The sequence below is a fragment of the Plecotus auritus genome (genome assembly GCF_963455305.1).
Source record: "Plecotus auritus genome assembly, chromosome: 6".
Taxonomy (NCBI): Eukaryota; Metazoa; Chordata; class Mammalia; order Chiroptera; family Vespertilionidae; genus Plecotus; species Plecotus auritus.
In genome coordinates, this window is record NC_137773.1 from 146,919,904 (window position 1) to 146,936,590 (window position 16,687).

Here is a 16,687-nt window from a genome sequence, read left to right on the forward strand (position 1 = left end):
TGTTCAAAATCGCAGAACGGAATTAGGGAGAGGAACTGCGAAAAGACGGCCAGCAAGGAGACCCAGGAACAGAGAGGTCTCTCGGGGCAGGTGGTGGATGTCTCCTGAAGGCTGCTTGCTGGGGATTCCCCAGCCTGCGGTCCTCAGGCAGCAGCAAATTGGAGCAGAAGCACCGCGCAGCAGCGGGATGGGCGGGCAGCCGAGAGGACTAGGCAGCAGTCTCCTTTCTCCCAGCCCCGCCCCGCCCCACCCCGCCCGTCCAGTAGGTTTGAGGCGGCCGCTGCGGGGTCTGGGATTGGCCCGAGAGGCGCGCGGGAGGTGTAGTCACGCGCGCGCGCAGGCGCGGGCGCGGCCACGGCGGCGGCGCGCGCGTGCTCGGTCGGTGCGGTGGTGGCGGCGGCGGCGGCAGCGGCAGGGTCTGCGGCGGCGGCGGAGGAGGAGGAACGGGGCGGGCCATGGCAGTGGGCGACGGGACGGTGTAGTGCCGCGCGGAGCCAGCGGGAGGTGACTGAGAGAGGCAAGATGGGAGCGCCGCAGCTGGACGGTCGCGGTGGTCTGGGCTGCTGACCGCACACCCGAGCTTGGAGCCCACGGCGGCGGCGGAGCGCCAGGCAGGTGAGTGTGGTGGAGCGCGACCCGGATATGCGGCGCGGTAGTTGGGCGGCGAGGCGGGCTGCCGCCGCCGAGGTTCCCCCGAGCGGGCCGGCGGCGCGCTCTTGCTGGCCACAGACTGTGGTGCCGGCGACTTCGTTGCCCGCGCCGCGGTTCCCCCCGGCTCGGAGGACTCGCGCCCGTCGGCCCGCGAGGGCGCCTCGCTCGACTGCGGCCCTCCCGGTTTCTCCAAGGTGAGCGGTGCTGCCCGGCCTCCCGCGGCAGAGACGCCGCTGGGCGCCCCGGGCCGCCGGCGCAGTTGGTCGCGTTCCTGACGGGAGTCTCTGTGGAGAGGGTGTCCTTGTCCCCTGCGTCTACGCGGCCAGCTCCGGAGCCTCCCGACTCTCGGGTGCCTTTTTGCACAGAAGTGTCTTTTAGGGGCAGAGATCCTGGACTGTTGGGGTATAGTCGTGTTTTCAAATCCTCGTGCCGCCACCCATCAGCCCTGGGGCCTTGGGTCAAAGTGTCCAGTTTTGTTAATGGGAATAATAATATGTAACTTCACAGGTTTGTTGTGAGGATAGACTAGAAAGATGTGCAAGGCCGAACATCAAGTGGTCGGTAAATGGTAGGCTGTTAGGAGCAACCCTGGTGCATCCTCTTGTCAGCTGTTGCTGATTCCTGGCTGCTGCGCGGGTACGCTTGGAGGGCACATTATTTCGGAAGTACTCTGGTGGTGCAGTAACCTCCAGTGGGATTGTTTAATGTTGGAGTGGCACTAGAATCCTCTAGCCTCATCCTAGAATCCTGTAGTCTTTTGCTTCGGTTGCCTTGGAATACCTGTCTCATGTACCGAGTGGGAATTGTTGCTGGAATAAAACCCAGTGAGTTTAGGATTCGCTTAGGATGGAAGATGGCGGGACACACAAACTTGAAGTGCTTTGCTGATTAAATAATCTTAAGTGACACTTAAACTCTGTCACTTGTTACAGAGTATAAACACACGAGGAATATGGAAACAGACTTTTTTTTTTTTTCTGCACTGCTACATCCGAAGGGAGTGACAAGTGCTTTTGTAAACATCGTCGTGGGCAGTGTTACTGTCTGGTGAAGTCATCATAATTAAATTAGATGAGTACTTATTTTGAAGCACTGAATGAATGTTTGGAAATATGATTCCTAATTAAATCATCTCCAACGAGTCAGAATTCTCAGCAGTTCATTAATCATTTGGGGATTTTTTATGCTATGCTCTTAAGATTTTTATGGTAAAAAGCAGAACTGTTTAAGTCATGATAATGTAGCATGGGAGAGGGTGTTCAGGTTACAAATCCTAACCTAGTTTCAGGAGGCAAGTGTGCAAGAAAGTAAAACCCTTAAGCTTTAAAACTGGACTTGTACTCACTAAAGCAAAAATGACTAAAAACAAAGAACTTTTGTTTTATATCCCTGTTTCACACTCTGATGAGTGTCTTCTACCTTCAGGTTATTTTTTAGAAGTGGAGAAAATTGAGTTGGGTTTATTGCCGTGTTGCACCTCTTGTCTGTATTTCCTGCTTTTCCTAGCGACTCATTCATAAAGACTTTTGATCCAAGTTGCTTTGTGAATGTGAACAAAATACATAGACTACATAGAAAATAATTAAAAATGAGCTTTATCATTTAAATTATGTTCTTCCTTGTAGTCTAATTGTGTTCTTCCTAAATTATGATCTTCCCTGTTGTCTAATTTTAGACTAGTGAACCTAACAGTAGAAATACTGTTAGCACAGTGCAAAGGCTAGGGGTCAGAAGTCACATCTTGGTTCTAGGCCTGAACATGGATCCCAAATAGCTGGGGATTTGGGGATGTCACTCAGTCTTTCTGGACCTCAATTTATGTATATATTTTTATAATTAATGGAATTTGTGTGTGTGACCAGCAGATTGGGAGGATGGTGGTGGACTAGAGAATCGTATTATACATATAAAGGATATTCCAGGATATTATATTTGCCCTTCTCTTTACTCTTTCTCTTTTTTGTTGACTTTTTCTTCTCTTCTTGAATTCAAACATTCTAATGCCTCAGGGTTTTCAAGCTTGCCCCTCTACTTTTTTCTCTCTATACTCTTTCTGGATGATCCTATCAAACATGCCCTATGGTTTAAATACTCTCAATGTATTGTTTACTCTCAGATTTTTATCTTGGGTCCTGAACTTCAGATTTCTTCTACTTGCCTACATGATATCTTTACCTGTTTTGTCTGTAGGCATCTTAAACTTAACATGTTCAAAGTAGAGCTCTTGATTTCCATTTTTCAACTTATTTCTTTCCCAGCAGTCTCCATTTCATAAGAGCACCTCCTCCCCTCCTCCACCCTACTTAAGTGAAAAATCTGGTATCCATTCTTAATTCATTCTTTTGCCTCACTTCTCGCCTACCACACAAATGACCAGCAAAATCTGTAAATTTACCTCCAAAATATGTGCTGAGTATTTTTTGTTTAGTTTGTTTTTATAGCCACCATCCCAATTCTTACTGGGTAGTAGCTTCCTAACTGGTCTCTCTGCCTGTAGTCTTATTCTCCTACAGTCCATTTTCAAACAGCCATCAGAACGATCTTTACTTAGTTTCTTGCTCTAGTAGTTTCTTGTTACACTAAGAAATAAATCCAACTCTTTACCTGCACTATCAGTTAATTATCTTGCTTATTCTTTTGTTCTTTGTTTATGGTCTTTTCCTCCATCTAGCTGTGCTATAAGTTATCTGATGGCAGGGACCTCTCTGTCTTCCTGGGCTATTTTCAGTAACTAGAACAGTGATTGGAACATTTAACTAACATTGAATGAATGAACGTGCGAATGAAATAAGTTACAAAATATTCTGATTCCAAGTATAACATGTACTGAGCACACTTTACACTTTTTTGGTCCCAGATTTGTGCACATGAGGAAGAAATCAGAAGGCCTAGTTACTCTGTTAGACATCCTTATTCCTTCAGTCTTCGTTAACATGCTGTACTTCCTGAAAAGGCTAAGCATTTAGAACTTAAGCCACTGATAACAAAACAAATGCGAATTTTGTTCATTGTGTACTGGATCATTATTATTTTTGCAAATAAGAAACCAAACAAGTTTTCCAGCCTGTTTTGTTATTTTGAGGCATTGAATTTTGGTCTTGACGGGAGGGAGTTGGTTCTAGAATGTGGTAGTTTGATCTAATAATTGCATAACAAATCCTGTAGGGTAGCAGTTAGAATTTTTACAGAGAGCCAATGTCTTTGTTTCAGTTACACTACTTAAAAACAAAAATCTGAGACGTTTTCCCCCCACTTGTGAGTGCGTGTGCATACATATATGTATGTATTCTGGGAACCATTTGATTTGAAGTTGTCATAGCTTACCATATCTTGGGGAATAAATCCCTATTATTTTGTTTCTTTTTATTTTCTGCTAATCCTCACCTGAGGATATTTTTCCATTGATTTTAAGAGAGAGTGGAAGGGAAGGAGAGAGACAGACAGAGAGAAACATGGATGTGAGAGAGACACATCAATTGGTTGCCTCCCGCATGCACCAGATCAAGCCTGCAATCAAGGTACGTGTCTTTGACAGGAATCGAACCTGGGACCCTTCAGTCCGCAGGCTGATGCTCTATCCACTGAGCCAAACCAGCTACCATTTGGTTTCTATTACCTGCTCACTTGACAGCTTTGTCATGTTGAGGCAAATAACTTAGTATTTTTCTCCTCTGCCTGAGACTGAGTCTAGCCCTGAAAACTATGAACAAAGAAGGGCATGGAAAAAATTAGAAGTGTACAATTCCATTGTCAAAGTAGAAATATAGGAAAAATATGTTGGAGGAGGAAATCGGAGATTAGAGGAATAATTTTTTTTACTAGTGACATAGTTGTTTGTTATTATCAAGTATTATGCATTGTACATAATTGTATGTGCTACACTTTTGTACAGCAGTAGGTTTGTTTACACCAGCATCACCACAAACACATGATAGTGAGTTGTGCACAGTATTAAGACAGCTATGATGTCACTGGGCAATAGGAATTTTTCAGCTCCATTATATTCTTCTTTTTTAAATTCTTTTTTGTTGAAAGTTTTACATATATCTCCTTTTCCCCCCATTGACCTCTCCCCACCAGCTCCTGCCCCCAGCACACGCCCCCACCCCCTATTGTCTGTGTCTATTGGTCATGCTCATATGCAAGGATACAAGTCCTTTGGTTGATCTCTAGAGGAATAATAGTGACTGAATATTTAGTAGAAAAGGAAGATAAGGGAAAATAGAGATTTTGAGGCTTATGTGAGACAACTTTCCTCTCACCCCTCTTACCTCTCACCACCCTCCCCAAATTTTGACACTTTGGTATTTTCCCCTTTGCTTCCTCTCCATTCGCTGATGTATATGGGTTATTTTTCTAAGAAGTGTCTATGATCCTACTGTAGTCCACTGTCAGAACACATTGCAGAAAAGGAAACTATTTTTTTTTAATACCCAGAAATCAGTTGCATTTTTATTTTATTTATTGATTTTAGAGACAGGAAGGGAAGAAGAGAGAGAGAGAGAGAGAGAGAGAGATCATTTCACTTATTTATTATGTATTCATTGCTTGCGAGAGAGAGAGAGAGAGAGAGAGAGAGAGATCATTTCACTTATTTATCATGTATTCATTGCTTGCGAGAGAGAGAGAGAGAGAGAGAGAGAGAGAGAGAGAGAGAGAGAGAGATCATTTCACTTATTTATCATGTATTCATTGCTTGCTCCTTATTGGTGCCCTGACCTGGGATTGAACTGGCAACCTGGGCGTATTGGGATGGTGCTCTAACCAGCTGAGCTACCCAGCCACGGCTATCCTTTTCTTCTTTTAAAACTATTTATTTGTTTTATTTTATTATTTTTCTTTTTATATCTGTTGACTAGAGAGAGGGGGGAGGGATACATAGAGAAAGAGAGAGAGACATCTATGTGAGAGAGAAATATTGGTTGATTGCCTCCATCGCCTTCCTACCGGGGATGGAACCCACAACCTGGGTATGTGCCCTAACCAGGAATCCAACCCACCTTTTGGTGTACGGGATGATACTCCAGCCAACAGCCACAGCGGCAGCTAGCGCAGGGCCTTTTTATTTTCTCATAATTAAGATCTGTCGTCTTGGATTTTTTCAGCCATTGAGTCCAGCTTTACCCTTGAGAGTGGCTTCAAACTGGTACACTTCCTTTTTAAGTTGTTTTCCCATATATTCTACTAGAGGCCTGATGCATGAAATGCGTACACGAGTAGGGTCCCTAGGCCTGGCCAGCATTCAGAGCTGATTGGGAGGAGAGGGGTCCTGGCATCTGCCTTGGCTGGCCTGGTGCTGCCTGCTTGCCAGCCCCGCCCCCTGCCGCCACCGGTTGCCTCCCTCTGAGGGGCGATCAGGGGGGCTCCTGCTGGCACCCACCTTGCCTGGCCTGAGGCCTGCGGGCTGGGGACAGCGCCTGCATTGAGTGTCTGCCCCCTGGTGGTCAGTGCTCATCATAGTGACCAGTCGTTCCACGGGCCGTTCTGCCATTTGGTTGATTTGCATATTAGACTTTTATTATATGGGATGGTTGTCTTTATGTTATCTCCAGGTTAAATAATTCTGCGTTATAAGCCTCTACTTAAGAGAAGGAAAATGAAAGGGTTTAGATGTATGATTGGGTATATATAGTGTGTTAGCTACTTGTTGCTCTAATAAAGCAGATTGCATATCTCTAATTTAGACCTTTCTTTTTTTGAGTTAATAGACATTTCTTTTTAGATGACTAGAGATATATATGTATATTTTTTGGTTCATCCTCACCAAGAATATTTTCCCCATAGATTTTTAGAGAAAGAGAGGAAGGGAGGTCGACCCACAGGTTGAGAACCGCTAGCAGGGTCGGCTAAGACCATCGGAAAACACAGATATTTACATTACGATTCATTAACAGTAGCAAAACTACAGTTATGAAGTAGCAACGAAAATAATTTTATGGTTGGGGTTCACCACAACACGAGGAACTGTATTAAAGGGTCGCGGCATTAGAAAGGTTGAGAACCACTGTTGTAGATGGAGGAATGTTTCTAAGGGCTTTAACTTAAAAATTATCTTATACCTTTTGGAACCTGTGAAGTGATGCAGATCTCATAATATCAGGTTATAATAAGGACCATCTAACAAAGAAATTTGGGGGCTATGTCTGTGATAAAATGGTAATGGACATCATCACATATCCTCTCATGTCTCTTGAGTAAATTCAGAATTCCCATTTACTGCTGTCACGGTGTAAAGCAGAGATTAATTTTGCAAAGGATAATGCTGTGAAGTTACAGCTTTTCTCCCGGGTCTGTCTAGCATTGTCACTTTCTGCTAGCCTATCCATTTTATTCCAGCACTTAAGAGTTGCAGGTATTCAATTTTCCTAGGAGTTGAGGAGGAGGATATGTTGTTACCTGTACAGCTAAAGTACATTGCAAATGTAGCTTTCCATTCTATTAACTTGGTTCCAGCCTAAAGCAGTTAATCTAGAAATTCCATCATTTACTCAGAAAATTCACAAATCCTTCCCCTGAAAAAATCCAGGCTTCAGGATTTATATATCTTTCCCCACCTCTTTTTTTTTTTAAATATATTTTATTGATTTTTTTTTTTTTACAGAGAGGAAGGAAGAGTGATAGATAGTCAGAAACATCGATGAGAGAGAAACATCGACCAGCTGCCTCCTGCACACCCCCCACTGGGGATGTGCCCGCAACCAAGTTACATGCCCTTGACCGGAATCGAACCCGGGACCCCTCAGTCCGCAGGCCGACGCTCTATCCACTGAGCCAAACCGGTTTTGGCAATATCTTTCCCCACCTCTTCACCAAGCTATGGATATCGCCTTATTTCCTCTAATATTTAAAGCAGAACACCTGAGGTTATTATTAGTTGACCCTTTGGGAGTATTTACTGCTGAAATAATGTTAATCTGGACAGTCCCCTATTTCCTGGCATTGCTAGAGCCAGGTCTGCAGCTCAGAATCCCCTAGTGTGCAAAGCCAGGAGAGACTGCCACATTGCTGACCCTGTAGTTTGTCATTCTTAGGTGCTCTGGCCTCTTGGGAGACCACCAAGCAAATGCTCATTTGCCTTCAAGGGAAATGTGATCCTGATTATCCATGCCTTCAGGAGGAGGATTATGTGGATTAAAAGAAATCCTTGGGTAATTCAGAAGCTTTATTTAAACTGTACTTTACCCACATTCCTGACCATAGTTTTTTCTTGAATTTATAATATTTATTTCCTATCTATCTCCATTTACCATTTAGAAGTAATGGTAGTCTGTGAAGTAGTGAAAAGATGGGAGCAGTCAAAGGAGTTAGATAATCATCAGGCATTGCCCCACATAATTTGGTGTTGACTGGGTGGTTTAGCCACAATGCTTACTAGACCTTGAAGACCTGAATTCCATGAATTCCTTATCTGCTGAGCCACTGGAAGGAATCTGAGGTCACCGTCAACAAGAGGTCATACTCCATTTTGAGACATTTGCACTTTACTAGCATAGCTGATTGAGCTTTTGTGATTTAAATATGAGATTTCAGATTTAAATAATGAGATTTCAGATTGAGTTTTAAGTTTAATTTGAATTTGTAACTGAAGACCTGCTATTCGAAATAGAGATGCTGAGTTTTTGTAGCCATGTCACTAACTGCTACTTTTAAGTTACATGTAGTTAACACAGTAATTAACTTCTATTAAATAGTTGAAATATGGTCATTTAAAATTGTTTATTCTTGAGCTATTGATTTAGTGTAGGTCCTGTATTTGTGTTACATGCCATTGAGTAGTAGACAGACTCCTACTCTGGTGAGCCTATGAATGAGTGATGTCTACAATGTTCTGTCTTCAGCAGCCTTGCCCAGCTCCTGTAGACTCATGCCTATGGCTTCTTACATGGAGTCAACCCATCTCATATTTGGTCTTTTTTTTTTTCCTGCCTTCTATTTTCCCCAGCATTATTTTCTTTTCTAGAGAACACTCTTTTCAGGCTTCATTTGCTCTTGGATCCACTTGTATATCCGCGCACGCCCCGCTACTCCCCTACACACAATTGTATTCTTTCTGGTCTTCCAGGGTATGTGTAGAACTTTCCTCCAATATAAAAGTCTTGTACTTAGGTACTTTAAAATCAGTGTTTTCCTTTAGCTTTATAAATATGGTTTTTAAGTTGATTTTTTAGAAAGAGAGAGGAAGGGAGAAGGAGAGAGAGATAGAAACATTGATGAGCGGGAAACATCGATCGACTGCCTCCTGTATGCCCCCTACTGGGGATTGAGCATGAAACCTGGGCATGTGCCCTGACAGGGAATTGAACCATGACCTTCTGTTTAATGGGTCATTGTTAAACCACTGAGCCACACTGGCCTGGTGCCTCTAGCTTTTAAATCACTAGAGGCCCGATGCATGAAATTCATGCAAGAGTAGGCCTTCCTTCCCCTGGCTGCCGACACCGGCTTCCCTCTGGCACCCAGGACCCAGGCTTCTCTCCGGCTGCCAGCAGGCACCCAGACCCCAGCTTCCCTTGCAGCTCCAGCTTCGTCCGGAAGGTCATCCAGAAGGACATCCTGTCTAATTAGCATATTATGCTTTTATTATTATAGATTACAAATTTCTGCTATTATGTTATCTGAACAAAAATTATAACATGTGAGGTAGCCCTAGTTGGTTTGGCTCAGTGGATAGAGCGTCAGCCTGTGGACTGAAGGGTCCTGGGTTCCATTCTGGTCAAGGGCACATGCCCAGGTTGCAGGCTGAATCCCCAGTAGGGGGCATGCAGGAGGCACCCCATCAATGATTCTCTCATCATTGATGTTTCTATCCCTCCCGCTCCCTTCTCTGAAATATATATTAAAAAAATAATTTGTGAGGTAAAGCTTATTTTTGCAGTTGTATAATTTCAAAATTTAGGTTTTATATTTATCAGCTATATAGATGTCATTCCTCTTAATTCAGATTTATTATAGTTACTTTTTGGGAGTATGTCCTGAGGAGACACCAGGAATTCTCTTAATGTGCTTGTTTATTTTGTACTGTGAGCATAAGAAAACATCATCCATAGGAGTAGATGGTTGTTAGTTTTGGACAAGGTTTGATCATTTGAAATGATTTCATTTTTGTTCTTTTCCCCTTTTCATTGGAAATTATTAATTGTCATACATATGTATATACACATATATACATACACACAAACACATATATATGTCTGTGTGTGTGTGTGTGTGTCTGTGTGTGTATACACACACTAAAAGGCCCGATGCATGAAATTCGTGCATGGGTAGGGTCCCTAGGCCTGGCTGGCGATCAGGGCTGATCAGTGGGGCTATCAGGGGCCCCCTGCTGGCACCCTCCTTGGCTGGCCTAGGGCCTGTGGGCTGGGGGCAGCTCCTGCGTTGAGCGTCTGCCCCCTGGTGGTTAGTGCATGTCCACCGGTCGTTCCTCTGTTTGGTCAATTTGCATATTAGGCTTTTATTATATAGGATAGTGTGTATGTGTGTGTGTGTGTGTGTTGTTAATCCTCACCTGAGGATATATTTCCATTGATTTTTAAAGAGAGTAGAAGGGATGGGGAGAGAGAGAGAAAAAAAACTATTAATGTGAGAGACACACATTGATTGGTTGGTTACCTCCCACATGCACCTTGACCAGGGCCAGGGACAGGGACAGAACTGAACCTGGGACCCTTTAGTTCTCTGGCTCAGCAGTCGCCAACTGGTGGTCTGTGGACCACTGGTGGTCCGTGAGGTCTGAAAGGTTGACGACTGCTGCTCTGGCTGACGCTATCCACTGAGCAAAACAGGCTAGGGCTTAAATCATTTTTTTAAAAAAATATATTTTATTGATTTTGTACAGAGAGGAAGGGAGAGGGATAGAGAGTTAGAAACATCAGTGAGAGAGAAACATCGATCAGCTGCCTCCTGCACACCTTCCACCGAGGATGTGCCCGCAACCAAGGTACATGCCCTTGACCGGAATCGAACCCGAGACCTTTCAGTCCGCAGGCCGACGCTCTATCCACTGAGCCAAACCGGTTTTGGCTCATTCATCATTCTTTTGCTAATATTTTTCTTAACTAATTGAGAGGCTTTTGGGTTTTGCATCCTTATTCTTCCTACAAGGACTATATGTATATGTTTATAGAAATATTTTTTAGAGAGCTATATATGCCATACAACCAGCAACACTTATTTTACCTTTAACTTATGAAGAATTCACTGTTCTCCTTGAGCCCCAGGCAGTTATTTTTTAATCAGTGATTTCTTTAATTCTGTGTATTCTTACCTGCTTTCTTTTATTTATTTATTTATTTATTTTTGGTCATTCAAAGCTGTCAATATAGCCTAGTAGGAAACCCATCTGTGTGGTTTACTATATGTAACAATAGTTAACATGAGATGCTTACTTATACGTCAGGTTATGCTAAGTGTTTTTTCTACATTACTTCCTTTCATCTTTATAAAAAACTTGTAATGAAGGTTTTAATGATACTGTCATTTCAGAGATGAGGAGACTGAAGCTTTGGGAAGATAATGTGCCAGGTGGCACACAGCTTTTAAGTGGGAAGGTCAGGTGTCAAACTCAGGTCCATCTGACTATAAATTTATGCTCTTAACAATTGTATCACACAGTTTTTTTATTTTATTGGGTCTTTCGGAGGGAGGTGGAAAGAGACTATATAAGTTTAAAGTGTTATTTTTTTAGTATATAAATACCTGCATATTTGGAAACAGTAAGCAGTTTTCTAATCATTTAACCATTAAGCTTTCTTTCACTACTTTTTTTAAAATATATTTTTTTATTAATTTTTTTACGGAGAAGAAGGGAGTGGGATAGAGAGTTAGAAACATCGATGAAAGAGAAACATGGATTAGCTGCTTCCTGCACACCCCCTACTGGGGATGTGCCCGCAACCAAGGTACATGCCCTTGACCGGAATCGAACCTGGGACCCTTTAGTCCACAGGCTGATGCTCTATCCACTGAGCCAAACTGGTTAGGTCTTCTTTCACTACTTTTAACCAAGTTTATATGACGCTAGTCCTTTTTTATGAATAAGAGTTAAGAGTTAAACAATGAATTAGTTATTTGATGTAGTATTCCTTTGAATACTACAATTAGAAAGACTGTGGTTTTGTGGTTTGTCTTGTGTTACTAACAAATGTGCTTAATGTATGACCTAGCTAGATGTTCTAAAAGGTTGTGTAGGCATGTTTACAGAGTTTTCAAATAAAAAAACTCAAAATGTTTTTTTTTCCTTTTTGCTCAGGTAATTTGTTTGGGTAGTTTAGTGAAAAATGTGGCTAAGCTTGATCCTAAAGTATTGAGAATAGAAGTAAGACATTTACTTCTGAATAAATGAACCAATAAACTGTAGTTATTAATCTTTAACTTAAAAGAATGACTAGAGAATCATTATACTACTACTAGAGGCCCTTTGCACGAAGATTCGTGCAATAGGCCTTCCTTCCCCTGGCTGCCGGCACCGATTTTCCTCCGGCACCTGGGACCCAGGCCTTCGCTCCGGCCGCAGCGGAGAAGCCAAGCCTCTTCAGTCTTCATTCTTCAGTCTTCAGTCTTCAGCCTTTGCTTGGGCTGGAGCCTTCAGTCTTCGCTCCACACCTGCGTATGCAAATTAACCTTCCAGCTTTGTTGGGTTAATTTGCATACTCCTGATTGGCTGGTGGGTGTCACGGAGGTACGGTCAATTTGCATATTTCTCTTTTATTATTGTAGATGGCCTATTTCTCCCCCATATTCATGCACATGAGAAAGGAATGTGAGCATTAACATTACATCAACCATTAATAGTACTCAGACACATAGAAAGAGATGCATAGTATGTATAGATGCATAGTTTTTCTGCTAACTGGAGCCCACTCCAGTGGTTATTTTGAGCTAACCACTAATTTTGAATTAACTTATACCAAATGGTTTCTATAGAAGAGGTCTGTATAGTTATAAAATTAAAAGTATTCATTATTTCTTCATTACTGGGCATGGAGGCTTAAAGGCTGAAGTATTATCCATTTTGAAAGTGAACTATTAGTAAATTAGAGAAGTTTTGCACTTCACTTGTATGCTAAGGTTGGGATCTGATTTCAGTAAAGAAAAAAATATTTAAGGGGCTCAATTTCTTTTTGAAGACTTCATAAATTATTGACAGTACCAATAATGTTTGATTTAAAATGTAATCTTAAAAAGTAGCATTTTTTTTGGTAGCTTTATATAGTGAAATACTTTTAAGAAAAACTCAAATTCCCTGGCTGGATAGCTCAATTGTTCATCCGGATACACCAAAGTTGTGGGTTTGCTTCCTGGACAGGGCACATACAAGAATCAACCAATCTATATATATAAAAGCCTAAGCGACTGTTGCGGCGGAATAATTGGAATGACCGGTCACTATGATGTACACTGACCACCAGGGGGCAGATGCTCAATGCAGGAGCTGTCCCCTGGTGGTCAGTGCACTCCCACGGCGAGCACCGCTCAGCCAGAAGCTAGGCTCACGTCTGGCAAGTGCAGCTGCAGCGGAGGGAGCCTCTCCAGACTCCGCAGCAGCACTACCAAGCGGCTGCAGCAGGCGCAGTGGGCCGGGATGAGCGTGAGCGGTGTGGCGCCAGGCCCCGGTTTGGGCTCCTCCCTGGCTGCCTGCTGCTTGGCACACTGCTACATCCCCGGAGGGGTCCTGGACTGTAAGGACTGCAAGGAGAAAGAAAATTAATACCTGGATGCATTAGAGGGAAACTACAAAAACAAAAACAAAGGCAGAGAACATCTTAAAAGTAGTCAGAAGAAAACCGGCAGTCAGACATCTCCCGAGGGGCCCTAGGCTGCGAGAGGGCACAGGTGGGGCTGAGGGAACCTCCTCCCCCCCAAGTGCATGAATTTCGTGTACCGGGCCTCTAGTGAATGCATAAATAAGTGTAACAACAAATTGATGCTTCCTCTTCTCTCCCCTCCTCTCCCATCTTTTCCCCTTCCCTCTCTTCAAGTCAAAAAATAACTTTAAAATATTAAAAAAGAAAAAAAACAAATTATCTTAAATGACACTGAAGTAACTTGAACCTATCAGTTTGGCAAAGATAAAATATTTTAATACTTTTGAATAGGATTTGGGGAAAAGTATTTTCATACATTGTTCCTGAAAGTATAAATTGATACAACTTTTAAGAAGGGCATTTTAGCAGTACCAAATTATGAATGCACATATTCTTTTTTATCTATTAATTCTTTTTGTAGGAATTGTTCTGTAGTATTTTTACACAGTGCAAGATGATGCATGTACAAGTTTATTTTTTATATTATTATTGGTTTATTCAAATGATTTATTATGGTAATACGTAGCCATTGAAGGTTTTAAAACATATTATTTATAGCAAAATTCTTGAATTAACTTAAAAGTTTAGCAGTAGGACATTGGCTTTTAAAAAGTAGCATATCCATATGATTGAGTGATCTGTAGCTATAAAACAGAATGAGCAAAGTTTTTATGCACTGATATCACATACTAGTAAATGGGTAAAATTAAAAAAAAGAAATGGTGTGGCTACAATATGTATAGAATTCTACCATTACTAATTTTTTTTTAATCCTTATCTGAGGACCTGCTTATTGATTTGAGAGAGAGGGGAAGAGAGGGAGAGAGAAATAGAAACAGAAACAGAAACATTGATGTAGGAGAGAAACATCAATCGGCTGCCCTCCAGCACTTGCCCTGACTGGGAATCGAATCTGCAACCTTTTGTTGTATGGGATGATGCTCCAATGAACTGAGCCACACCAGTTAGGGCTTTACCATTACTATTTAAAAAAAGAAATAAGACAATAGAATATATGTATTTGCTGCTTATAAATGCAGTATTTTTGAAAGTATACATTGGTTTTCTCTGGGAAGAGGAACCTGGGTTAACTGAAGGAATCGAGCAGTAGGGTGCTTTGTTGTATACCCTTTTGTGCTTTTGAATTCTGAATAATGTATTCACCACCAAAAGTGAATATGATAAATGCATATAATTAAAAAGTAACAAAATTCAACTATTTTTGAAAATTAAGATAACCTCTAAGATATTACAAAATTAAACAAAATGGACACTAATTACAATGTTTAAGTATTATGAAAACATTAAAAATTTGTGTTCTGTCTTCTACATTGACTAGTATTACATCTGTGCTGCAATTAATGCATAGGTGGATAAGGTGGAGGTCTCTCTTCATTTGCATTCATTTTGGATTTGAAAACTAAGCCCCTAGCCCCGGCCAGTAGCTCATTTGGTTAGAGCATCATCCTGACACTCCAAGGTTGTGGGTTCAGTCTCTGGTCCGTGCACATACAAGAATCAACCAATAGGTGCATAAATGGGTGGAACAGCAAAAATTGGTTTCTCTCTCTTAAATCAATAAATAAAAAACAAAGTATCAACCAGTGAATGCATAAGTAAGTGGAATAACAAATAGATGTTTCTCTCTAAAATAAATATATACATAAATAAATAAAAATAAAGTGTAGAGTTCAGTGGTTTTTAATATATTCAGAGTTGTGCAATCATATCAAAGTCAATTTTAGAAAATTTTGATCACTGCAAAAAGAAACCTTTTAGCTATTATTGTCCAGTTTCATTCCTGCCCCAGCCCTAATCTGTGTCTCTGTAGATTTATCTATTCTGGACATTTCATATAAATGGAATAATATAATATGCAGTCTTTTGTGACTGGCTTCTTTTACTTGGCATATTTTCAAGGTTTATCCATTTGTGGCTTGTATCAGTACTTCCTTTTTATTGCTGAATAATTATTTCCTTTTTCAATTCCATTGATAAATGTGTTCTGCTAAGTATTATTAGGGCTGTTAATCAGGAGATTATCCTTGTCCTAGGTTTGCCTTCTGTATATCACTTGGTTGCTAACATTTTGCTGAATATTTATTATATTATATGTTTATTTAAAGAGTAACATTGATTTTTATTTATTTATTTTTTTAAAATATATTTTATTGATTTTTTACAGGAGGAAAGGAGAGGGATAGAGAGTTAGAAACATAGATGAGAGAGAAACATCGATCAGCTGCCTCCTGCACACCTCCTACTGGGGATGTGCCCGCAACCAAGGCACATGCCCTTGACCGGAATCGAACCTGGAACCCTTCAGTCCGCAGCCCGACGCTCTATCCACTGAGCCAAACCGGTTAGGGCAACATTGATTTTTAGAGAGAGAGGAAGGGAGAAGAGAGAGTCATTGGTTGGCTGCCTTCTGCATACCCTTACCCAGGATCCAGCCCCAAATCAGGGCATGTGCCCTAATTGGGAATGGAACCAGCAACCTTTCTGGGCATGGGATGATGCCCAACTAACTGATTCACAGAGGCCAGGCCTATTTATTTATTTTTATTTTATTTTATTTTTTTAAATATATTTTATTGATTTTTTACAGAGAGGTAGGGAGAGGGATAGAGAGTTAGAAACATCGATGAGAGAGAGGCATCAATCAGCTGCCTCCTGCACACCTCCCACTGGGGATGTGCCTGCAACCAAGGCACATGCCCTTGACCGGAATCGAACCTGGGACCCTTCAGTCTGCAGGCCGACGCTCTATCCACTGAGCCAAACCGGTTAGGGCTGTAGTGTGTGTATTTTAAAGAATATTTTCTCAGTCAGGCTTATAGGAACATTTAACTCTCATATGTTGACTTTTATAAAGAGATTGGTTCTTGAAGTGTTGTGTTTTTTTTAAATACGTTTTTATTGGTTTCAGATAGAAGAAGGGAGAGGGAGAGAGAGATAGAAACATCTATGAGAGAGGAACAACATTGATCTGCTGCCTCCTGCCCGTCCTCTACTTGGGATCAAGCCTGCAACCTGGGCACGTGCCCTGACCAGGAATCGGAACTGTGACCTCTTAGTTCCTGGGTTGATGCTCAACCACTGAGCCACACCGGCTGAGCTGTGTGTGTGTGTGTGTGTGTGTGTGTGTGTGTGTGCGCGCGCGCGCGCCTGGGATGGGTTTTTAAATAAATATATAGTCTTTCCCCCCACATAAGTATTTAAAGATCTTT

The 16,687-nt window shown here is 41.8% G+C and overlaps 1 protein-coding gene across 3 annotated transcripts in view; it reads left to right on the forward strand.

Moving 5' to 3' along the window:
- The first annotated feature begins 359 nt into the window (after nt 1-359).
- Nucleotides 360-16,687, forward strand: part of PIK3CB (phosphatidylinositol-4,5-bisphosphate 3-kinase catalytic subunit beta) — a 145,027-nt gene continuing 128,699 nt past the window's right edge. For 2 of the 3 annotated variants that reach the window (XM_080672464.1, XM_080672466.1), the window contains exon 1: nt 360-615. The gene's annotated coding sequence lies outside the window, so the exon portion shown is untranslated. The remainder of the gene's footprint in view (nt 616-16,687) is intronic. The other variant, XM_080672465.1, reaches the window with a different exon arrangement.